The sequence below is a fragment of the Triturus cristatus genome, chromosome 5_1 (genome assembly GCF_964204655.1).
Source record: "Triturus cristatus chromosome 5_1, aTriCri1.1, whole genome shotgun sequence".
NCBI classification, from domain to species: Eukaryota; Metazoa; Chordata; class Amphibia; order Caudata; family Salamandridae; genus Triturus; species Triturus cristatus.
The window spans coordinates 912,005,603-912,032,391 of NC_140587.1; positions in this window are offsets into that span (position 1 = coordinate 912,005,603).

Genomic DNA, 26,789 nt, shown 5'->3' on the forward strand with positions numbered 1-26,789 from the left:
TTACATTATAAATCATTTGTTGATGGTACCATACTCATTTTAGGAATTGTGGTATGTTCTAAGGTGATTTCACCATGTGAAAAAGCCTTCTGCTGGGATATCATGATTGAGAGAAAAATATTTTCTCATGCTTTTACCACAGAGGTTTGGAAGGTGATCTATAGGCTAAACTGAGAGCTTATTTTCTGTAAATTCACATTATCTTTCTCAGTCATGTGAGAATGAAGTCTGATATTCTCAGTAAAACATGTACATCCAACAAGGGCAGAGACTGTCAGTTGATTCCTTTGTGTTCTACTGCAGCTTCCCAGAGTGTTCCAAAGAACTACTAGAGCGCTAACAGTCCTACTTATGATAAACGTATGGCACACCTGAAGCCATCTTGCTTGGATTAAAGTGGTAACTCTTAAAACATTTAATTTAAAAAGGAACAAAATGAGGGGGTTCATTTTTCCATAAAAAGTATGATTAGTGCTGCAGAAAGAAAAATTAGGGCACATTTTGAGTGACTTCTCAAATCCTCTTCTATTTCATTAAAAAATTCTGACATGCAGACTGAAACATGCACTTTCAATACCAGCAGCAGTTTTCCCTGGTGAGCAGTAGCTTTACTACAGTGATCTAATGAGCAAAAAGAGTGCTAACATTCTGAATTTATGGCAAATGTGTGACACATCTGAATGCCTTCTTGATGGAATCAAAGTAAAAAACTGAAAGTATTTCCTACTGAGGAGACTGCAGTAAATGAGGAAATTAGGAAACTTCATAACAAATAAGTCTCCCAAGATGGCCACCAGAGACAAAAGAGCCCAAATGTAGCCCAAATATCACCCAGATGTAGCCCAAGTATAGCCCAATGACAGAATGTCCCAGAATGTTCTTAAAAACAACTAGAGCGCTTACTGTCTTCAGTATGACAAAAGTATGGCACACCTGAAGCCATCTTGATTGGAATAAACTGGTAACACTTAAAACATTTAATTTAAAAAGGAACACAATGAGGAGGTTCATTTTGCCATAGAAATTATGATTAATACTGAAGAAAGAAAATGAGGGCACATTTTGAGTGACTTCTCAAATCCTCTTCTATTTCATTAAAAAATTCTGACATGCAGACTGAAACATGCACTTTTAATACCAGGAGCAGACTTCCATGGTGGAGTAGTTTTACTACAGTGATCTAATGAGCAACTAGAGTGCTAACATTCAGAATTTATGGCAAATGTGTGACATATCTGAATACCTTCATGATGGAATCAAAGTAAAACACTGAAAGCATTTCCTACTGAGGAGACTGCAGTACATGAGGAAATTAGGAAACTTCATAACAAATAAATCTCCCAAGATGGCCACCGGAGACAAAAGAGCCCAAATGTAGCCCAAAATCAACCAGATGTAGCCCAAATATAGCCCAATGACAGAAGTGTGCAAAACACTTATTATTTTGTGTTTTTGCAGTGTTATATAGTGCAGACTTGTCAGGTATTGGAGTGCTTTACATGAGCATTGGTTACATCACACAAGAACAAATTCATTTTGGTTGTAGACATGGGGAGACTAAGTGATTTGACCAGAATCACAGAATGTCGAGCTGAAGCAGAAACTTCAACCTGGTTCCCCAGTTGCAAAGTCTGCAGTTCTGGAAGTAACACCACATCCTCTCCCCTAAGTGCAACATGTAATCAAGTGGTCAACTGGATAAAAAAACATAAAGATAACAAATAATTTAAAAGTGCTTTGTCGCTATTTGAAAACTCAGAAAATATGTCCTTATTTTAGTCTTTTAGAGCACTAACCATAATTTTGATGCCAATAAGACCCTCTCATATATGTAATTTCTAAAGGAAATGCTCTAGGTATTACAGTTTTGATTACATCAAGATGATGTCAGGCGTGCCACACTTTTGTAATAAATATAGAATGTTAGCAATCTAGTTGTTCATTAGGATACTGTTGAGAGGCAGAGGCCAGGGGCACGGACTCTGAAAATTGAAGGCAGGTAGGAGGGTGCAAAGGCAACAATTTAACCACACTGAGCAGGCAGGAAGGGCCGTGGAAGCACAACAGACTATGGAGGGCAGTGGAAAGGGGGGCAGGGGCAACAAACCAACAATACAGGACTTGCAAGAGAGGCTGTTGGAGGGAAGATCTATTACGGGTCAAGGAAGCTAGGGGCGGTCCCCAGATCCCCGGGAGCCACCACAGAACTGAGCAGGAGAGTGAGTCAGGGACAAAAGGGGCACCTTAATTTGAGCCGGGGTGCCTAGGAACGCTTGCTCCAAAAATGAAGAAAACAGACATATGAGACATGGAATTGGAGGCAGAATACAATGGCAGTTTAATGAGAAGATGCAACTTCAAAGAAACCGCAGAATAGAGACATAAAGTACAAAAAACAGAATCCAGATAATCATACAGCTGTCATGATATTCTCTGTATCTCAATTAATGTACTGACAGAGAGAGAGAGAAAACACATCTATAAATGCATCATGAGAAACAAGTTACACCAAGGAAAATGTTACCTAGGAACACTCACGTTTACTCTTAGAGCAAGCATTCCTGCAATTACAATACAAAATCTTTTAAATGCAAAAGTAAAGAGAACAATGGTTAAACATAACATGACATTTCATATAGGTAAAATAGAATAAGATACTTCAAGCAAAGCAGAGCAAGACATTTTAAGCAAAGGAAGACAAGAGCTCCCAGCTCTTGGGGAAAACCTGCACTGCCTGTTAACCTACATACAGACGGCGAGGTAGTCCGTCGATATCTGTGGGTGCTCCCTTTTTATATCATTTTGTGGGCTCCTTTGCACGCTACATCTACCTACGTATGCTACCCAAAAGCTTCGACTGCAGATTTTACCAGACATTTCGTCATTTACCCACTTAATGCTGACAATGGACTGGGTGAAAAGGTCAGTCTCTCAGGCCAATCGCTTATCGTAAGTTCCATAGAGCAAGCAGAAAATAATGGGTATTGTACGGGAATTCAATATATTCATGTATAAAATCTCCTCAGTTCTCCTAACTTGACGCTCTGCGGTTGCCACTTCCTTAAAAGCGGGAAACCTGCCCAGGAAGCAAGTACCAGTCCAGGATGCAGCCTACTGTATGTCGACAGCTTCAGGGGGATGTTGAACTTTGATACCGAGCACGGAGCACTCGGGTAGGGTGGGGGCTACTAGTTTGGATCAGAAGGCCTCGCAGACCTGCCTTCAGACTGCTATACACTAAAATTGCAGAGCTATGGTCAATTTAACAAAGAGGCCTACATATTGAACAGAAGGGCCTACACAGGGGTTTTATGCTGGCTGAGTGGTAAGGATGTCTCAGGATAATTATATAGCAATACAGGACCCGCTGGTCAATTTAATACGGCCTACAAATGCAGCTGGCAGGGCAAGGACAAGGGTCTCATACTTCAGGTGTGGACAGAACGGGCCAGGGGCCCCCTGTGATACAAAATCTACCCTCCTTCAAGGCTGTGGCAATGTAATAGACCATTGTGGGCAGAAGGAAGAGGCAATGGTAGTACAACCATACATGCCAACAGACCCGATTCAGCCAGGAAACGTCCAATGTTTTTAAGCTCAAATGGGCTTTATTTGATCTGTCTCCTGTCTACAATATCCTCTTTTTCAATGTAACTCAAAGGGGAAAATCAATACCCCAGTTTTTTTTCAAAATCTCCCTCTTACCAAGTTCAAAATGTTCGCAAGTATGGTACATTGGATCATGGAAGGAAATGGGATAGGGACATGGACTTGGATAACAGAGGACAGGAGGGACATGGAGAGGTGCACCAAACTGACCCTGCAGGGCAGGCATCAGGGTTTGCAGCAGCACAATACACCACACAGGGCATGCAGGACGGGAGTGCAGCACAACAATCCATAGAAAGCAAGAGGGAGGGGACAGGACCATGCACATGGACAACAGAGAACAGAGGGGCAAGAGGCAATGGTAGCTAGCTGACCATAATGGACAGACAGGAGAGAAAGCTGCAGCATAACAGACCATAAAGGGCAGGAGGGACGGATCAGGGGCATTACAATGGAACAGACAAGCCAGGAGGGAGGGAGTAGGGCTGGGGGCAAGGGGGCAGGGCAGGAGCAGCAAGATAGCCATGGAGGTCAGGCAGGATGGGCACTAGAAGCAAGACACACCATGAAGAGCAACAGTGAGACTGTGATGGCATACACACAGACCATGGAGGGAAGGTGGGAGGGGGTCAGGGGCAGCTAACTGACCACACAGGGAAGGTGGGAGGGGCCATGGCAGCACAGAAGACCATGCATGGCAAGTGGGAGGGTTAGTGGCAGCACAATGGCTATGATGGGCAAGAAGGAGGGTGGAGGGGCATGCACAAAGGACAATGGAGGATAGAAGGGAGGGTCAGGACCTGTGCACAGACAAGAAAGTTCAGGGGAAGGGACCTCACAACAGACCACACGGGGCAGGCAGGAGGAGCAGTTGCAGCACAACAGACCAGGGAGGGCAGAAGGGTGTGGCAGTACAATGGACCATGTAGGACAGGAGGAAGAGGATAGGGGCATGGCATGTGGACAGGCAGGGTGGAGGTGGCAGGGACAGGTTACAGTCATCTGACAATGCTAGGCAGGTGGGAGGGGAGTGGCAGCTCAACAGAACACTCAGAGTAGATAGGAGTGGCAGGTCCATGGGACATGGTGGGCAAAAAGGATGGAGCAGGGGCATGCACAAAGACATCGGAGGGCAGGGGGAAGGAGAATAGGGGCAGCAAGCTAAGCACAGAGTTTAAGCAGGAGGTCAATGATGGGGCATAGAATTGGGCAATGGAGGGCAGGAGGACTGGACTGGTACATCATACTAAATTGAGGGCAGTGGCAGCACATCAGACCATGCATGGCAGGAGGGAGGAGGCTAGTCCATGGATTCACACAACAGAGGATAGGGAGGAAGGGGATGGGGCAGCAAGCTAACTGTTCAGAGAAGGCGGGTATTAGGAACTTTATTGTTTTTAAAACATTGTGTCTGTGCGAACTACTTAAAATATGAACAAGTATGCAGCATAATCTCACTTTTATTCAGGAAGAAGAGGACGTTTGTGACTGTGACTCCGGGCTCACTTGGCAGAAACACCCCCTGACCCTCCACCCCCTATCGCAAAATGTAATGCCCGTGAAAAGGGTAGGTGAACACAGTGTTATATAGAACATAGTCCTGAGAGCACGATTGAAAATGAAAACTAGATATAGTGTATGGTATAAACTATGCACCAAAAAGTGTGATATAAGATGAACCGGGCGTGAAATATAATTTGCAATACATTGTGCGCAATGACAGATTCATTGGAGAGCGCGAGATAGCACAGGCACTAGCGCGTGCTATGCGATATGCGCCTTGGAGTGTAATATGCACAGGGCAGTGTTGTGTAACCTAACTAGTCTCTAAAGTTGTAATATAAAATATGTGCTGGGGAGTGTAACGTTGCATATGCACTGTGACAAATATATGGATCCCAGATTGTAATATGTATGGCATAGCACTGTGCGTTATAACATAGGCATCGAGAAAGGCACGTTAGATGGGGCAATATAACCCGTGCGAAGACAAGTGTGGCATGACATATTCACGGGGTGGTGTTACAGTGCACATGGGCTAGAGAGTGTCATAGCATATGCACTAGCTAGTGGAATACAACACAGAGGTGTGTGGCACTCGGCAGGCAATGGTGGGTGTAACACAGCATTGGGCTCTGTCAGGAGCACGCTGTGACTCTCAAGTGATGTTCGTCCCCTTTCCAGAGAGTAAAATAAAAAGTATTACACATCCGGCAGTGGATGTGTGTTTTATTAACCGTGAGGGGGGTTTCTTGCATAGTTTTGGTCGAATTTTTGTCGAATCCCCTTTGAATGGCTTGGTGTGCATGTGTATTAAATGTGCCCGTCAATAGCTACCCATGTTTGTATAAATAAACGACAAGGGTGTCTACCAGGATTAGGCACGGTAGGGCATCAGACATGTCAGAGCTTCACTAGTGGTGTAAATACATTCCACGTGGATTCATTGCATGCATAGTCGCCTTTTAATGAATATCACGCAAATCGTCATGGTGATAGGTACGTACGGTTTGTCCAGCATGTCCTAGGTGTGTCTATAAATATATATTTTTTAAAAATAATAAAAAACAGTGGCCGGCCCTGGGGATTGGGGTCAAAAAAATATAATTAGGAGACTGGCCCTGGGGGATGGGGTCATCAGGGCCAATAAATTAGAATAAGAAGGGGAACCAAACAGCCCCCCTTCTTAAAAAACTAAAATAAATAAAAGACTGGCATCGTGCCGGAGGCCATGCCCCCTCCGTGCAGCACTCTGCAAACGCGCCCCCAACAGGCATCTCCAGTATGCGCCAGGGAGCTGCGCTGCAGCCAGGTGTTCTGAGGCCAAGCCCCTTTTTACACCTCTCTGCAACGCAGCTCTGTGGCGCTTACTGGAGGTACCTAGTGGTCTAGTTTGACCCTAGGGACCCTTAGGATTCAGGGGGACTCTCAACTTAGAACAGCCACAGGGCGCGTTTACACAGTGGTGAAGGGAGGGGACGGGGCCTGAGGTGACGTGTGCAAACACGCACTATGGCATGTTTTAAATTGGGGATATAATTTCCCTTCAATACTGAGGGCCCCTGGGGGCTAACTAGCCCACCAAGTGCTTCCAGTAAGCGCCACTGAGCTGCATTGCAGAGAGGTGGTCCAGGCCGTGCCACTTTTTACACCTCTCTGCAACGCAGCTCTGTGGCACTTACTGGAGGTACCTAGTGGGCTAGTTGGACCCTAGGGACCCTCAGGATTCAAATGAACTTAATCTCCCAACTAAAAATGGACACAGGGCGTGTTTACACAGTGGTGAAGGGAGGGGACGGGGCCTGAGTTAATGTGTGCAAAAACGCCCTGTGGCCTGTTTTAAGAGGTAGTTTTAATCCCCATGCCCTATTATACACTAGGGGCTTACAGAGGAGGTCATGCTAATCACAGGGGGACCCCAACGCATAATGTTCCCTAGTGTATGTAGGTGTTTTCACTGTATTCTAAGTGTCTTTTAACATAGCACTGGCTCTAGGACTGGTTAGTCAGACTCAGTTACCACCAGTATCCGTCTGAAAAAGTTGAGGGTACAGGATGATTTTGCAACAAGGCTTCTTTCTGCTCTTCTTTTTGTTCTTTCTGCACGTTATCCTTCTTCCTGCACTTATCTTCGTATTTGAGGACTTCTGTTGCTTCTTTCTGCACATCTTTTGTTTCTTTCTGTGCATTTTTTCTTCTTTCTTCACATGTCCTATCTCTGTAGGCATAGTTAGAAATTAGCATTTAAAAAACCTTTGAAATTCACTGAAAAAACCATGGGTTTCACACACGTTATAGTTAGGAATTAGCATTTAAAAAACCTTAGAAATTCAATGAAAAAACCAAAGGTTTCACACATGTTATAGTTAGCTGGACATTTCACTCGTAAAAAACCATTGAAATTCCCCCGTTATAGTTAGTTCAGCTAACTATAACTCGCGCGCCCGCAATGCACTACTGATGACGTCACATATTACATCACTCATGACATGGTCACTGACATCACTCATGACATCACTGATGACATCTCAAATGACATCACTGATGACATCACTGATGACATCATCCAGTGATTGTGTGTTTTTATGAAAATTATATATTTTTTATATTTATGTATTTCTCAAGGTCAAAGGAAGAATAAATGGGTATATAAGTGTCTAAATGGATACTTTTTTTTGGAATTTTTTTTGTGTAACTGACTGTTTAAGTGTATCATAGTGAATACATGGCTTACTGAGTAATCTTTAAATATTTAAATATCTGTATCAGTTTCTTACTTTGTGTATAAGTGGCTGCATGGGTTGGTGAGTAGCTACATGAGTGTCTATATAGGTTATTAGTTGGTTTTTTATCACTATGAGTGTCTGAGTTTCTGTATGGTTCGGTGGGGGGTATTACTTAGTGCATAGGTGCATGAATGAGTGACTCACTGTTTGTATGTGTTGAATACAGCATGTGTGCAGGACTGTATGGGTGGATGAGTGTGTGCATGGGTGTGTTAGTGAGTGAATGACTGTCTCAATAGTGTCTTTATGAGTAACTACATATGTTTTAAACTAGTATATGTGACTATTGGTGTATATAAGTGAGTATATGTGAGAGTGAGAGATTGGAAGAGTTCCTGTATGAATAAGTATGTGTTTCTATAAGTGATTGTTTAAAAGAGTAAGTATATGTAAGTTTCTGTAGAAGTAAGTGTGGTGGTGTGTGTATAACTGTATATGCAAGTAAATGGATGATTGATTCTTTATTAGCATGAGTGACTATGTGTGTGAGTTACTCTATGGATGAGTGGCATTGTGTAACGGGATGTACAGGTGTATGAGTACATATGATGAGTGAGTACATGTATGAGTGACTGTAGAGGACTGTTGGTGAATTACTGTATGTGTATGTGGTTCTTAGAATTACTGAATAGGTTGTTGTAACTGATATTGATATGTTCATTATTTTGAACATTTTAGTTTCTATTTTTGAATGTGTGTTTCAATGGTTATATTAGGGGGAGAGGGGGTCTGCCACTCTATCACAAGGATGATGTCATCAGTGATGTCATCAGTGATGTCATTTGAGATGTCATCAGTGATGTCATGAGTGATGTCAGTGACCATGTCATGAGTGATGTAATATGTGACGTCATCAGTAGTGCATTGCGGGCGCGCGAGTTATAGTTAGCTGAACTAACTATAACGGGGGAATTTCAATGGTTTTTTACGAGTGAAATGTCCAGCTAACTATAACATGTGTGAAACCTTTGGTTTTTTCATTGAATTTCTAAGGTTTTTTAAATGCTAATTCCTAACTATAACGTGTGTGAAACCCATGGTTTTTTCAGTGAATATATATATATATATATATATATATATATATATATATATATATATATTACCTACTGGCGGTCGCCAGTAGGTAGTTATAGTTAGGACCCCTTTTCCATAGGAAATCCGCAACATTCTATTTTGAATAACTTTGGCGCCGGTCGATGAATCCTCGCGAATTTCTCAAAATAGGTGGGGCGCTACGCTCCGCTCCTACCCTGAAAGTCTCGGGGGGATTCGTCAAGCGGGGGCTGAGATAAAAGGGGGGTCCCAAAACGCGTTTTTCCCATGCATTTTTCCATAGGACCTTTAGAACGAGCTACAGCCCGAACGGCTGAACAGAATTACTAGAAATTTGGCAGAGAGGTAGCCATAAGGTCAAGGAAGTGCCTTTTGCAGGTCTGGTGTAAATCTGTTCAGTATTTCCTGAGTAAATAGCATTTAAAAGCATATATATATGTGGGCGGAGCCTAACCACACATCTCATCCTGAGATCTGATTGGCTGTCAGCACTTCATCCAAGAAGTGTTGGCAGCCATCTTGGGACAAATATACATGATAGCACCTCATTAAAAAGCATTGCAGTTAATAGAAGGTTTTAAGACTTTAGTTACATTATAAATCATTTGTTGATGGTACCATACTCATTTTAGGAATTGTGGTATGTTCTAAGGTGATTTCACCATGTGAAAAAGCCTTCTGCTGGGATATCATGATTGAGAGAAAAATATTTTCTCATGCTTTTACCACAGAGGTTTGGAAGGTGATCTATAGGCTAAACTGAGAGCTTATTTTCTGTAAATTCACATTATCTTTCTCAGTCATGTGAGAATGAAGTCTGATATTCTCAGTAAAACATGTACATCCAACAAGGGCAGAGACTGTCAGTTGATTCCTTTGTGTTCTACTGCAGCTTCCCAGAGTGTTCCAAAGAACTACTAGAGCGCTAACAGTCCTACTTATGATAAACGTATGGCACACCTGAAGCCATCTTGCTTGGATTAAAGTGGTAACTCTTAAAACATTTAATTTAAAAAGGAACAAAATGAGGGGGTTCATTTTTCCATAAAAAGTATGATTAGTGCTGCAGAAAGAAAAATTAGGGCACATTTTGAGTGACTTCTCAAATCCTCTTCTATTTCATTAAAAAATTCTGACATGCAGACTGAAACATGCACTTTCAATACCAGCAGCAGTTTTCCCTGGTGAGCAGTAGCTTTACTACAGTGATCTAATGAGCAAAAAGAGTGCTAACATTCTGAATTTATGGCAAATGTGTGACACATCTGAATGCCTTCTTGATGGAATCAAAGTAAAAAACTGAAAGTATTTCCTACTGAGGAGACTGCAGTAAATGAGGAAATTAGGAAACTTCATAACAAATAAGTCTCCCAAGATGGCCACCAGAGACAAAAGAGCCCAAATGTAGCCCAAATATCACCCAGATGTAGCCCAAGTATAGCCCAATGACAGAATGTCCCAGAATGTTCTTAAAAACAACTAGAGCGCTTACTGTCTTCAGTATGACAAAAGTATGGCACACCTGAAGCCATCTTGATTGGAATAAACTGGTAACACTTAAAACATTTAATTTAAAAAGGAACACAATGAGGAGGTTCATTTTGCCATAGAAATTATGATTAATACTGAAGAAAGAAAATGAGGGCACATTTTGAGTGACTTCTCAAATCCTCTTCTATTTCATTAAAAAATTCTGACATGCAGACTGAAACATGCACTTTTAATACCAGGAGCAGACTTCCATGGTGGAGTAGTTTTACTACAGTGATCTAATGAGCAACTAGAGTGCTAACATTCAGAATTTATGGCAAATGTGTGACATATCTGAATACCTTCATGATGGAATCAAAGTAAAACACTGAAAGCATTTCCTACTGAGGAGACTGCAGTACATGAGGAAATTAGGAAACTTCATAACAAATAAATCTCCCAAGATGGCCACCGGAGACAAAAGAGCCCAAATGTAGCCCAAAATCAACCAGATGTAGCCCAAATATAGCCCAATGACAGAAGTGTGCAAAACACTTATTATTTTGTGTTTTTGCAGTGTTATATAGTGCAGACTTGTCAGGTATTGGAGTGCTTTACATGAGCATTGGTTACATCACACAAGAACAAATTCATTTTGGTTGTAGACATGGGGAGACTAAGTGATTTGACCAGAATCACAGAATGTCGAGCTGAAGCAGAAACTTCAACCTGGTTCCCCAGTTGCAAAGTCTGCAGTTCTGGAAGTAACACCACATCCTCTCCCCTAAGTGCAACATTTAATCAAGTGGTCAACTGGATAAAAAAACATAAAGATAACAAATAATTTAAAAGTGCTTTGTCGCTATTTGAAAACTCAGAAAATATGTCCTTATTTTAGTCTTTTAGAGCACTAACCATAATTTTGATGCCAATAAGACCCTCTCATATATGTAATTTCTAAAGGAAATGCTCTAGGTATTACAGTTTTGATTACATCAAGATGATGTCAGGCGTGCCACACTTTTGTAATAAATATAGAATGTTAGCAATCTAGTTGTTCATTAGGATACTGTTGAGAGGCAGAGGCCAGGGGCACGGACTCTGAAAATTGAAGGCAGGTAGGAGGGTGCAAAGGCAACAATTTAACCACACTGAGCAGGCAGGAAGGGCCGTGGAAGCACAACAGACTATGGAGGGCAGTGGAAAGGGGGGCAGGGGCAACAAACCAACAATACAGGACTTGCAAGAGAGGCTGTTGGAGGGAAGATCTATTACGGGTCAAGGAAGCTAGGGGCGGTCCCCAGATCCCCGGGAGCCACCACAGAACTGAGCAGGAGAGTGAGTCAGGGACAAAAGGGGCACCTTAATTTGAGCCGGGGTGCCTAGGAACGCTTGCTCCAAAAATGAAGAAAACAGACATATGAGACATGGAATTGGAGGCAGAATACAATGGCAGTTTAATGAGAAGATGCAACTTCAAAGAAACCGCAGAATAGAGACATAAAGTACAAAAAACAGAATCCAGATAATCATACAGCTGTCATGATATTCTCTGTATCTCAATTAATGTACTGACAGAGAGAGAGAGAAAACACATCTATAAATGCATCATGAGAAACAAGTTACACCAAGGAAAATGTTACCTAGGAACACTCACGTTTACTCTTAGAGCAAGCATTCCTGCAATTACAATACAAAATCTTTTAAATGCAAAAGTAAAGAGAACAATGGTTAAACATAACATGACATTTCATATAGGTAAAATAGAATAAGATACTTCAAGCAAAGCAGAGCAAGACATTTTAAGCAAAGGAAGACAAGAGCTCCCAGCTCTTGGGGAAAACCTGCACTGCCTGTTAACCTACATACAGACGGCGAGGTAGTCCGTCGATATCTGTGGGTGCTCCCTTTTTATATCATTTTGTGGGCTCCTTTGCACGCTACATCTACCTACGTATGCTACCCAAAAGCTTCGACTGCAGATTTTACCAGACATTTCGTCATTTACCCACTTAATGCTGACAATGGACTGGGTGAAAAGGTCAGTCTCTCAGGCCAATCGCTTATCGTAAGTTCCATAGAGCAAGCAGAAAATAATGGGTATTGTACGGGAATTCAATATATTCATGTATAAAATCTCCTCAGTTCTCCTAACTTGACGCTCTGCGGTTGCCACTTCCTTAAAAGCGGGAAACCTGCCCAGGAAGCAAGTACCAGTCCAGGATGCAGCCTACTGTATGTCGACAGCTTCAGGGGGATGTTGAACTTTGATACCGAGCACGGAGCACTCGGGTAGGGTGGGGGCTACTAGTTTGGATCAGAAGGCCTCGCAGACCTGCCTTCAGACTGCTATACACTAAAATTGCAGAGCTATGGTCAATTTAACAAAGAGGCCTACATATTGAACAGAAGGGCCTACACAGGGGTTTTATGCTGGCTGAGTGGTAAGGATGTCTCAGGATAATTATATAGCAATACAGGACCCGCTGGTCAATTTAATACGGCCTACAAATGCAGCTGGCAGGGCAAGGACAAGGGTCTCATACTTCAGGTGTGGACAGAACGGGCCAGGGGCCCCCTGTGATACAAAATCTACCCTCCTTCAAGGCTGTGGCAATGTAATAGACCATTGTGGGCAGAAGGAAGAGGCAATGGTAGTACAACCATACATGCCAACAGACCCGATTCAGCCAGGAAACGTCCAATGTTTTTAAGCTCAAATGGGCTTTATTTGATCTGTCTCCTGTCTACAATATCCTCTTTTTCAATGTAACTCAAAGGGGAAAATCAATACCCCAGTTTTTTTTCAAAATCTCCCTCTTACCAAGTTCAAAATGTTCGCAAGTATGGTACATTGGATCATGGAAGGAAATGGGATAGGGACATGGACTTGGATAACAGAGGACAGGAGGGACATGGAGAGGTGCACCAAACTGACCCTGCAGGGCAGGCATCAGGGTTTGCAGCAGCACAATACACCACACAGGGCATGCAGGACGGGAGTGCAGCACAACAATCCATAGAAAGCAAGAGGGAGGGGACAGGACCATGCACATGGACAACAGAGAACAGAGGGGCAAGAGGCAATGGTAGCTAGCTGACCATAATGGACAGACAGGAGAGAAAGCTGCAGCATAACAGACCATAAAGGGCAGGAGGGACGGATCAGGGGCATTACAATGGAACAGACAAGCCAGGAGGGAGGGAGTAGGGCTGGGGGCAAGGGGGCAGGGCAGGAGCAGCAAGATAGCCATGGAGGTCAGGCAGGATGGGCACTAGAAGCAAGACACACCATGAAGAGCAACAGTGAGACTGTGATGGCATACACACAGACCATGGAGGGAAGGTGGGAGGGGGTCAGGGGCAGCTAACTGACCACACAGGGAAGGTGGGAGGGGCCATGGCAGCACAGAAGACCATGCATGGCAAGTGGGAGGGTTAGTGGCAGCACAATGGCTATGATGGGCAAGAAGGAGGGTGGAGGGGCATGCACAAAGGACAATGGAGGATAGAAGGGAGGGTCAGGACCTGTGCACAGACAAGAAAGTTCAGGGGAAGGGACCTCACAACAGACCACACGGGGCAGGCAGGAGGAGCAGTTGCAGCACAACAGACCAGGGAGGGCAGAAGGGTGTGGCAGTACAATGGACCATGTAGGACAGGAGGAAGAGGATAGGGGCATGGCATGTGGACAGGCAGGGTGGAGGTGGCAGGGACAGGTTACAGTCATCTGACAATGCTAGGCAGGTGGGAGGGGAGTGGCAGCTCAACAGAACACTCAGAGTAGATAGGAGTGGCAGGTCCATGGGACATGGTGGGCAAAAAGGATGGAGCAGGGGCATGCACAAAGACATCGGAGGGCAGGGGGAAGGAGAATAGGGGCAGCAAGCTAAGCACAGAGTTTAAGCAGGAGGTCAATGATGGGGCATAGAATTGGGCAATGGAGGGCAGGAGGACTGGACTGGTACATCATACTAAATTGAGGGCAGTGGCAGCACATCAGACCATGCATGGCAGGAGGGAGGAGGCTAGTCCATGGATTCACACAACAGAGGATAGGGAGGAAGGGGATGGGGCAGCAAGCTAACTGTTCAGAGAAGGCGGGTATTAGGAACTTTATTGTTTTTAAAACATTGTGTCTGTGCGAACTACTTAAAATATGAACAAGTATGCAGCATAATCTCACTTTTATTCAGGAAGAAGAGGACGTTTGTGACTGTGACTCCGGGCTCACTTGGCAGAAACACCCCCTGACCCTCCACCCCCTATCGCAAAATGTAATGCCCGTGAAAAGGGTAGGTGAACACAGTGTTATATAGAACATAGTCCTGAGAGCACGATTGAAAATGAAAACTAGATATAGTGTATGGTATAAACTATGCACCAAAAAGTGTGATATAAGATGAACCGGGCGTGAAATATAATTTGCAATACATTGTGCGCAATGACAGATTCATTGGAGAGCGCGAGATAGCACAGGCACTAGCGCGTGCTATGCGATATGCGCCTTGGAGTGTAATATGCACAGGGCAGTGTTGTGTAACCTAACTAGTCTCTAAAGTTGTAATATAAAATATGTGCTGGGGAGTGTAACGTTGCATATGCACTGTGACAAATATATGGATCCCAGATTGTAATATGTATGGCATAGCACTGTGCGTTATAACATAGGCATCGAGAAAGGCACGTTAGATGGGGCAATATAACCCGTGCGAAGACAAGTGTGGCATGACATATTCACGGGGTGGTGTTACAGTGCACATGGGCTAGAGAGTGTCATAGCATATGCACTAGCTAGTGGAATACAACACAGAGGTGTGTGGCACTCGGCAGGCAATGGTGGGTGTAACACAGCATTGGGCTCTGTCAGGAGCACGCTGTGACTCTCAAGTGATGTTCGTCCCCTTTCCAGAGAGTAAAATAAAAAGTATTACACATCCGGCAGTGGATGTGTGTTTTATTAACCGTGAGGGGGGTTTCTTGCATAGTTTTGGTCGAATTTTTGTCGAATCCCCTTTGAATGGCTTGGTGTGCATGTGTATTAAATGTGCCCGTCAATAGCTACCCATGTTTGTATAAATAAACGACAAGGGTGTCTACCAGGATTAGGCACGGTAGGGCATCAGACATGTCAGAGCTTCACTAGTGGTGTAAATACATTCCACGTGGATTCATTGCATGCATAGTCGCCTTTTAATGAATATCACGCAAATCGTCATGGTGATAGGTACGTACGGTTTGTCCAGCATGTCCTAGGTGTGTCTATAAATATATATTTTTTAAAAATAATAAAAAACAGTGGCCGGCCCTGGGGATTGGGGTCAAAAAAATATAATTAGGAGACTGGCCCTGGGGGATGGGGTCATCAGGGCCAATAAATTAGAATAAGAAGGGGAACCAAACAGCCCCCCTTCTTAAAAAACTAAAATAAATAAAAGACTGGCATCGTGCCGGAGGCCATGCCCCCTCCGTGCAGCACTCTGCAAACGCGCCCCCAACAGGCATCTCCAGTATGCGCCAGGGAGCTGCGCTGCAGCCAGGTGTTCTGAGGCCAAGCCCCTTTTTACACCTCTCTGCAACGCAGCTCTGTGGCGCTTACTGGAGGTACCTAGTGGTCTAGTTTGACCCTAGGGACCCTTAGGATTCAGGGGGACTCTCAACTTAGAACAGCCACAGGGCGCGTTTACACAGTGGTGAAGGGAGGGGACGGGGCCTGAGGTGACGTGTGCAAACACGCACTATGGCATGTTTTAAATTGGGGATATAATTTCCCTTCAATACTGAGGGCCCCTGGGGGCTAACTAGCCCACCAAGTGCTTCCAGTAAGCGCCACTGAGCTGCATTGCAGAGAGGTGGTCCAGGCCGTGCCACTTTTTACACCTCTCTGCAACGCAGCTCTGTGGCACTTACTGGAGGTACCTAGTGGGCTAGTTGGACCCTAGGGACCCTCAGGATTCAAATGAACTTAATCTCCCAACTAAAAATGGACACAGGGCGTGTTTACACAGTGGTGAAGGGAGGGGACGGGGCCTGAGTTAATGTGTGCAAAAACGCCCTGTGGCCTGTTTTAAGAGGTAGTTTTAATCCCCATGCCCTATTATACACTAGGGGCTTACAGAGGAGGTCATGCTAATCACAGGGGGACCCCAACGCATAATGTTCCCTAGTGTATGTAGGTGTTTTCACTGTATTCTAAGTGTCTTTTAACATAGCACTGGCTCTAGGACTGGTTAGTCAGACTCAGTTACCACCAGTATCCGTCTGAAAAAGTTGAGGGTACAGGATGATTTTGCAACAAGGCTTCTTTCTGCTCTTCTTTTTGTTCTTTCTGCACGTTATCCTTCTTCCTGCACTTATCTTCGTATTTGAGGACTTCTGTTGCTTCTTTCTGCACATCTTTTGTTTCTTTCTGTGCATTTTTTCTTCTTTCTTCACATGTCCTATCTCTGTAGGCATAGTTAGAAATTAGCATTTAAAAAACCTTTGAAATTCACTGAAAAAACCATGGGTTTCACACACGTTATAGTTAGGAATTAGCATTTAAAAAACCTTAGAAATTCAATGAAAAAACCAAAGGTTTCACACATGTTATAGTTAGCTGGACATTTCACTCGTAAAAAACCATTGAAATTCCCCCGTTATAGTTAGTTCAGCTAACTATAACTCGCGCGCCCGCAATGCACTACTGATGACGTCACATATTACATCACTCATGACATGGTCACTGACATCACTCATGACATCACTGATGACATCTCAAATGACATCACTGATGACATCACTGATGACATCATCCAGTGATTGTGTGTTTTTATGAAAATTATATATTTTTTATATTTATGTATTTCTCAAGGTCAAAGGAAGAATAAATGGGTATATAAGTGTCTAAATGGATACTTTTTTTTGGAATTTTTTTTGTGTAACTGACTGTTTAAGTGTATCATAGTGAATACATGGCTTACTGAGTAATCTTTAAATATTTAAATATCTGTATCAGTTTCTTACTTTGTGTATAAGTGGCTGCATGGGTTGGTGAGTAGCTACATGAGTGTCTATATAGGTTATTAGTTGGTTTTTTATCACTATGAGTGTCTGAGTTTCTGTATGGTTCGGTGGGGGGTATTACTTAGTGCATAGGTGCATGAATGAGTGACTCACTGTTTGTATGTGTTGAATACAGCATGTGTGCAGGACTGTATGGGTGGATGAGTGTGTGCATGGGTGTGTTAGTGAGTGAATGACTGTCTCAATAGTGTCTTTATGAGTAACTACATATGTTTTAAACTAGTATATGTGACTATTGGTGTATATAAGTGAGTATATGTGAGAGTGAGAGATTGGAAGAGTTCCTGTATGAATAAGTATGTGTTTCTATAAGTGATTGTTTAAAAGAGTAAGTATATGTAAGTTTCTGTAGAAGTAAGTGTGGTGGTGTGTGTATAACTGTATATGCAAGTAAATGGATGATTGATTCTTTATTAGCATGAGTGACTATGTGTGTGAGTTACTCTATGGATGAGTGGCATTGTGTAACGGGATGTACAGGTGTATGAGTACATATGATGAGTGAGTACATGTATGAGTGACTGTAGAGGACTGTTGGTGAATTACTGTATGTGTATGTGGTTCTTAGAATTACTGAATAGGTTGTTGTAACTGATATTGATATGTTCATTATTTTGAACATTTTAGTTTCTATTTTTGAATGTGTGTTTCAATGGTTATATTAGGGGGAGAGGGGGTCTGCCACTCTATCACAAGGATGATGTCATCAGTGATGTCATCAGTGATGTCATTTGAGATGTCATCAGTGATGTCATGAGTGATGTCAGTGACCATGTCATGAGTGATGTAATATGTGACGTCATCAGTAGTGCATTGCGGGCGCGCGAGTTATAGTTAGCTGAACTAACTATAACGGGGGAATTTCAATGGTTTTTTACGAGTGAAATGTCCAGCTAACTATAACATGTGTGAAACCTTTGGTTTTTTCATTGAATTTCTAAGGTTTTTTAAATGCTAATTCCTAACTATAACGTGTGTGAAACCCATGGTTTTTTCAGTGATATATATATATTCACTGGAAAAAACATAGGTTTCACACATGTTATAGTTAGCTGTACATTTCACTCGTAAAAAACCAATGAAATTCCACGTTATAGTTAGATCAGGTAACTATAACTCACGCGACCGCAATCCTCTGCTGATGACGTCAGATATTACATCACTCATGACATGGTCAGTGACATCACTCATCACATCAATGATGACATCTCAAATGACACATTGTGGATTGCGGTCGCGCAAGTTATAGTTACCTGATCTAACTATAACGTGGAATTTCATTGGTTTTTTACGAGTGAAATGTACAGCTAACTATAACATGTGTGAAACCTATGGTTTTTTCAGTGAATATATATATATATATATATATATATATATATGTAAAGGTCTGGAGATGCAGAGTGACAAAATTATCATGCATCAGGTGAATAGTGAACAATATGTTCTGTATCTTTCTCTGCAAAGATATTGCCATTATATGATGTTAATGATAATACCTACCCCCAAGGGGTGTAGTACGCTCACAAGGACAGATACATAGAAATGTTCTGTTTCATATATACTCTCTTGATAGAGTGCCTTAATGTCCCTGTTCTTTCAAGCTTCAGGGTCCTAATAGGGTCCTAATAGGGAATTTAAAAACGCATTAGAATCAATACTATTATCGATAACCTCCTACTTAAGTGGGGTCATTTTTGATGTCCTGCTTACCTCAATTATTGCACAAATTAGTTAGGATATGTGAGTCTCCGCTCACTTAAATCCGATTCAATAAATCAAAGGAACCCGCATGGATGTAGCTGAATTTCCAACGATCAACTTTGTTGAGGATTTCTTTTAAAATGCACCTACAGTATTAAAAAAAGGTCTTAATCTCAGAGTGTCCAGTCTCGAATATCATTAGGATTAATATCATTATTAATAACCTCCTACTTAAGTTGGGTCATTATTGATGTCCTGCTTACCTCAATTAGAGCACAATGTCATTAGAACATGTGGGTCTCAGCTCACTTAAATCCAATCCAGTGACTCAAAGGAACCCGCATGGGTATAGCTGAATTTTCAATGAACAGCTTAGTTTTTCTTATTGAGGATTTCTTTTAAAGTGCACCTATAATATTAATAAAATATCTTAATATCAGAGTATCAATATTGAATATCTATTATAAGTATTAAGTGACTTAGAGTTTGTAAAGTTCACTATAAATCAAGATATTGCCCCAAGTGGGTCCTTCATGTGGTGATCAGGATTGTCTCCTATACGATCTAAAAAGATTTAGAGTATAAACTCCTTAATTATCCTCCCCGTGGGTAGAGGGCGGCATATATTACACCAACCCATTGTTGGTAATCTTACATTAATTGGAGAAGATCGTCCATAATTTACGTGGACATCCTATCGTTCTATTTTTAGGACCATAGTTCGAAAACAGAATCTACATCGTAAATCCGCTCCCATGAATGTCAAGCTGTATAGGTCCATGTAAAATGCAAAGCATGGGGCGACAGAATCTTAAAGCGCTAAAAAGTCTCTTTCTATTCCAAAGAAACTCGAACGATCATACTCCTAGAACCAATGTTTGAGTTCTACCCATCCCCTGTTTACCTTATTGACGCGGTACGGTCTGATCCTTTGAAGTGCCGTGCTGTCTCCCCGTATCTCTCGTTGCTGGGTGGGCGACCAGTAAATCAGTTCTCCGTTCGGGGAGTCTTTTATACATACAACTCTCCGACTAAATTGCCTGCACCTGGCGTGTTACGTACAAATGACGCGACTTTTCCTCGTATGCTAAGGCGGACTCGTTTGTTTTAAAGCGGCAACCTCACGAATACCAATCAGTGATGAATATATTGATTTCACATCACATCTTCGCTCTCTAATCATAGATAATTTTATATATGTATGTTTATGAATTTTATGCTATATGTACCTTTGAACTCACTTGTAGGGTTATAGATATGTGGATATATTTTTGTTAATAAATTACAAGATTAATTTTAATCTGATTTAGTCTCTTTTTCTTTGAGTTATATGCGGCCAACTATTTGGGTATTTTGGAACTTAAGCTAAGTTTGTGTGAATATTTGGTTTGAATCTGTATAATTGTGATTGAGGGGGTGATACTTACCCAAGAGAATCTCTATTTTCACACACTATGGAGAGCAACAGTGAGACTATGATGGCATACACACAGACCATCGAGGGAAGGTGGGAGGGGGTCAGGGGGAGCTAGCTGACCACACAGGGAAGGTGGGAGGGGCCGTGGCAGCACAGAAGCCCATGCATGGCAACCTGGAGGGTTAGTGGCAGCACAATGGCTATGATGGGCAAGAAGGAGGGGCAGGGGCATGCACAATGGACCATGGAGGATAGAAGGGAGGGTCATGACACAGGAGGGCACAGACAAGAGAGTTCAGGGGAAGGGGCCTCACAACAGACCACGCGGGGCAGGCAGGAGGAGCAGTTGCAGCACAACACACCGGGGAGGGCAGAAGGGTGTGGCAGTAAAATGGACCATGGAGGACAGGAGGAAGGGGCTTGGGGCGTGGAATATGGACAGGCAGGGTGGAGGTGGTAGGGACAGGTTACAGTCATCTGACAATGCTGGGCAGGTGGGAGGGGAGTGGCAGCGCAATAGGAGTGGCAGGTCCATGGAACATGGTGGGCAAAAAGAATGGAGCAGGGGCATGCACAAAGACATCAGAGGGCAAGGGGAAGGAGAATAGGGGCAGCAAGCTTAGCACAGAGGCTAAGCAGGAGGTCAATGATGGGGCATATAATTGGGCAATGGAGGGCAGGAGGAGTGGACTGGTACATCATGTTAAATGGAGGGCAGTGGCAGCACATCAGACCATGCATGGCAGGACGGAGGAGGCTAGTCCATGGATTCAGACAACAGAGGATAGGGAAGAGGTGGATAGGGCAGCAAGCTAACTGTTCAGAGAAGGCGGGTATTAGGAACTTTATTGTTTTTAAAATGTGTGCCTGTGCGAACTACTTAAAAGATGAACAAGTATGCAGCATAATTTCACTTTTTTTTAGGAAGAAGAGGACGTTTGTGACTGTTAATCCAGGCTCACTTGGCAGAAACACCCCCTGACCCTCCACCCCCGATCGCAAAATGTAATGCCCGTGAAAAGGGTAGGGGAATGCATTGTTATATAGAATATAGTCCTGAGAGCACGATTGAAAATGAAAACTAGATATAGTGTATGGTATAAACTATGCACCAAAAAGTGTGATATAAGATGAACCGGGGCATGAAATGTAATATGCAATACATTGTGCACAATGCAGATTCATTGGAGAGCGCGAGATAGCACAGGCACTAGCGCGTGCTATCCGATATGCACCTTGGAGTGTAATATGCACAGGGCAGTGTTGTGTAACCTAACTAGTCTCTAAAGTTGTAATATAAAATATGTGCTGGGGAGTGTAACGTTGCATATGCACTGTGACAAAGATATGGATCCCAGATTTTAATATGTATGGCATAGCGCTGTGCGTTATAACATAGGCATCGAGGAAAGGCACGTTAGATGGGGCAATATAACCGTGCGAAGGCAAGTGTGGCATGACATATTCACGGGGTGGTGTTACAGTGCACATGGGCTAGAGAGTGTCATAGCATACGCACTAGCTGGTGGAATACAACACAGAGGTGTGTGGCACTCGGCAGGCAATGGTGGGTGTAACACAGCATTGGGCTCTGCCAGGAGCGCGCTGTGACTCTCAAGTGATGTTCGTCCCCTTTCCAGAGAGTAAAATAAAAAGTATTACACATCCGGCAGTGGATGTGTGTTTTATTAACCGTGAGGGGGGTTTCTTACATAGTTTTGGTCGAATTTTTGTCGAATTCCCTTTGAATGGCTTGGTGTGCATGTGTATTAAATGTGCCCGTCAATAGCTACCCATTTTTGTGTAAATAAACGACAAGGGTGTCTACTTGGAGAGTACCCACTGGCCGGGCTGCCCGGATTAGGCACGGTAGGGCATCAGACACGTCATAGCTTCACTAGCGGTGTAAATACATTCCACGTGGATTCATTGTATGCATAGCTGCCTTTTAATGAATATCACGCAAATCGTCATGGTGATAGGTACGTACGGTTTGTCCAGCATGTCCTTTCTGTTTCTATAAATATATAACTAAAATATTAATAAAAAACAAAGGCCGGCCCCGGGTGATGGGGCCCCCAGGGCCATAAGTGGCCTGAGGAGGGGGACAACGCAACCCACCCCCCCTTCCTAAAGAAAAAAAAAAAAAAAGGCCATTGCCGTGGGTTGGGGTCCCCGGGGCCAATAAATCAGAAAACAAAGGGGGGGCCACACAGCGCCCCTTCTTAAAAAAAATAAATAAATAAAAAATAAAAGACCGGCATCGCGCCGGAGGCCACGCCCCCTCCTTGCAGCCCCCTGGCGACTTGTAAGTTGAGGAATTAATTCCCCTTCAATACTGAGGGTCCCTGAGGGGCAACTAGCCCAACAGGTATCTCCAGTATGCGCCAGAGAGCTGTGTTGCAGACAGGTTTTCTGAAGCCACGCCCCTTTTTAAACCTCTCTGCAATGCAGCTCTGTGGCGCTTACTGGAGGTACCTAGTGGGCTAGTTTGACCCTAGGGACCCTTAGGATTCAAGGGGACTTAATCTCTCAACTCAGAACGGCCACAGGGCACGTTTACACAGGGGTGAAGGCAGGGGACGGGGCCTGAGGTGACGTGTGCAGACACGCCCTGTGGCGTGTTTTAAGTTGGAGAAATAATTCCCTTTCAATCCTGAGGGACCCTGGGCCCAACTATCCCACCAGGTGCTTCCTGTAAGCGCCACTGCGCTGCGTTGCAGAGAGGTGGTGCAGGCTGTGCCCCTTTTTACACCTCTTGCAATGGTGCTTACTGGACGGATCCTTAGGATTCAAGAGGACTTAATCTCCCAACTTAAAGCGGCCACAGGGAGTGTTTACACAGTGGGAAAGGGAGGGGTCGGGGCATGAGGTGACGTGTGTAAACACTCCCTATGGCACGTTTTGAGTTGGGGAAATAATTCCCCTTCAATCCTGAGGGCCCCTGGGGGCTAACTAGCCCACCAGGTGCTTCCAGTAAGCGCTACTGCACTGCGTTGCAGAGAAGTGGTCCAGGCCGTGCTACTTTTTACACCTCTCTCCCTCTCTGCAACGCAGCTCTGTGGCGCTTACTGGAGGTACCTAGTGGGCTAGTTGGACCCTAGGGACCCTCAGGATTCAAATGAACTTAATCTCCCAACTTAAAACAGCCACAGGGGAAGGGAGGGGACGGGGCCTGAGGTGACATGTGGAAACACGCCCTGTGGAGCGTTTTAAGAGGTAGTTTTAATCCCCCTGCCCTATTATATACTAGGGGCTTACAGAGGAGGTCATGCTAATCACAGAGGGACACCAACGCATAGTGTTTCCTAGTGTATGTAGGTGTTTTCACTGTATTCTAAGTGTCTTTTAACATAGCACTGGCTCTTGGACTGGTTAGTCAGACTCAGTTACCACCAGTATCCGTCTGAAAAAGTTGAGGGTACAGGATGATTTTGCAACAAGGCTTCTTTCTGCTCTTCTGTTTGTTCTTTCTGCACGTTATCCTTCTTCTTGCACTTTTCTTTGTCTTTGAGGACTTCTGTTGCTTTTTCTGCATTTCTTTTTTTTTCTTTCTGTGCGTTTTTTCTTCTTTTTTCAGATGTCCTATCTATGTAGGCATAGTTACAAATTAGCATTTAAAAAATCCTTTGAAATTCACTGAAAAAAACATAGGTTTCAGGCACGTTATAGTTAGGAATTAGCATTGAAAAAACCTTAGAAATTCACTGAAAAAAACATATGTTTCAGGGGCGTTATAGTTAGCTGGACTTTTCACTCGTACAAAACCATTGAAAATACCCCGTTACAGTTAGTTCAGCTAATGCACTACTGATGACTTCACATATTACATCACTCATGGCATGGTCAGTGACATCACTCATGCTATCACTGATGACATCTCAAATGACATCACTGATGACATCATCCTTGTGATAGAGTGGCAGACCTTCTCTCACCCTAATATAGCCTTTGATACACACATTCAAAAATAGAAACTAACATTTTCAAAACAATGGACATACCAATACCAGTTACAACAACCTATTCAGTAATTCTAAGATCCACATACACATCCACTCATTCACCAACAGTCCTATACAGTCACTCATACATGTACTCACTCATCATATGTATAGAAACACATACTTATTCATACAGGAACTCTTCCAATCTCCCACTCGCACATATACTCACTTATATACACCAATAGTCACATATACTAGTTTAAAACATATGTAGTTACTCATAAAGACACTATTGAGACAGTCATTCACTCACTAACACACTCATACACACACTCATCCACCCATACAGTCCTGCACACATGCTGTCTTCAACACATACAAACAGTGAGTCACTCATTCATGCATTTATGCACTACGTAATACCCCTCACCGAACCATACAGGCACTCAGACACTCATACTGATACTAAAAAAAACAACTAATAACCCATATAGACACTCATGTAGCTACTCACCAACCCATGCAGCCACTTATACACAAAGTGATAGACTGATACAGATATTTACATATTTAAACATTACTCACTAAGCCATGTATTCACTAAGATACACTTAATAAGTCAGTTATACAATCAATCTTTCAGAAAAATATCATCCATTTAGACACTTATATACCCATTTATTCTTCCATCGACCTTGAGATATACATAAATAAAACATATTTAATTTTCAGAAAAACACACATTCACTGGATGATGTCATCAGTGATGTCATTTGAGATGTCATCAGTGATGTCATGAGTGATGTCACTGACCATGTCATGAGTGATGTAATATGTGATGTCATCGGCAGTGCATTGCAGGCGCGCAAGTTATAGTTAGCTGAACTAACTTAAACGGGGGAATTTCAATGGTTTTGTACGAGTGAAAAGTCCAGTTAACTATAACGCCCCTGAAACCTATGTTTTTTTCAGTATATATATATATATATATTCACTGAAAAAACCATAGGTTTCAGGGGTGTTATAGTTAGCTGGACTTTTCACTTGTACAAAACCATTGAAATTCCCCCGTTATAGTTATTTCAGCTAACTATAACTCGCGCGCCCGCAATGCACTGCTGATGACGTCACATATTACATCACTCATGACATGGTCAGTGACATCACTCATGACATCACTGATGACATCTCAAATGACATCACTGATGACAACACTGATGACATCATCCAGTGAATGTCTGTTTTTCTGAAAATTAAATATGTTTTATATATGTATATCTCAAGGTCGATGGAAGAATAAATGGGTATATAAGTGTCTAAATGGATGATTTGTTTTTGAAAAATTGATTGTGTAACTGACTGATTAAGTGTATCATAGTGAATACATGGCCTAGTGAGTAATGTTTAAATATGTAAATATCTGTATCAGTCTCTCACTTTGTGTATAAGTGGCTGCATGGGTTGGTGAGTAGCTACATGGGTGTCTATATAGGTTATTAGTTGGTTTTTTGAGTATCAGTCTGAGTGTCTGCATGGTTCGGTGGGGGGTATTACGTAGTGCATAGGTGCATGAATGAGTGACTCACTGTTTGTATGTATTGAAGACAGCATGTGTGCAGGACTGTATGGGTGGATGAGTGTGTGTGCATGGGTGTGTTAGTGAGTGAATGACTGTCTCAATAGTGTCTTTATGAGTAACTACATATGTTTTAAACTAGTATATGTGACTATTGGTGTATATAAGTGAGTATATGTGAGAGTGAGAGATTGAAAGAGTTCCTGTATGAATAAGTATGTGTTTCTATAAGTGATTGTTTAAAAGACTAAGTATGTGTAAGTTTCCGTAGAAGTAAGTGTGGTGGTGTGTGTATAATTGTATATGCAAGTAAATGTATGTTTGATTCTTTATTAGCATGAGTGACTATGTGTGTGAGTAACTCTATGGATGAGTGGCATTGTGTAACAGGATGTATTGGTGTATGAGTACATATGATGAGTGAGTACATGTATGAGTGACTGTATAGGACTGTTGGTGAATGAGTGGATGTGTATGTGGATCTTAGAATTACTGAAGAGGTTGTTGTAACTGGTATTGGTATGTCCATTGTTTTGAAAATTTTAGTCTCTATTTTTGAATGTGTGTATCAAAGGTTATATTAGGGTGAGAGGAGGTCTGCCACTCTATCACAAGGATGATGTCATCAGTGATGTCATCAGTGATGTCATTTGAGATGTCATCAG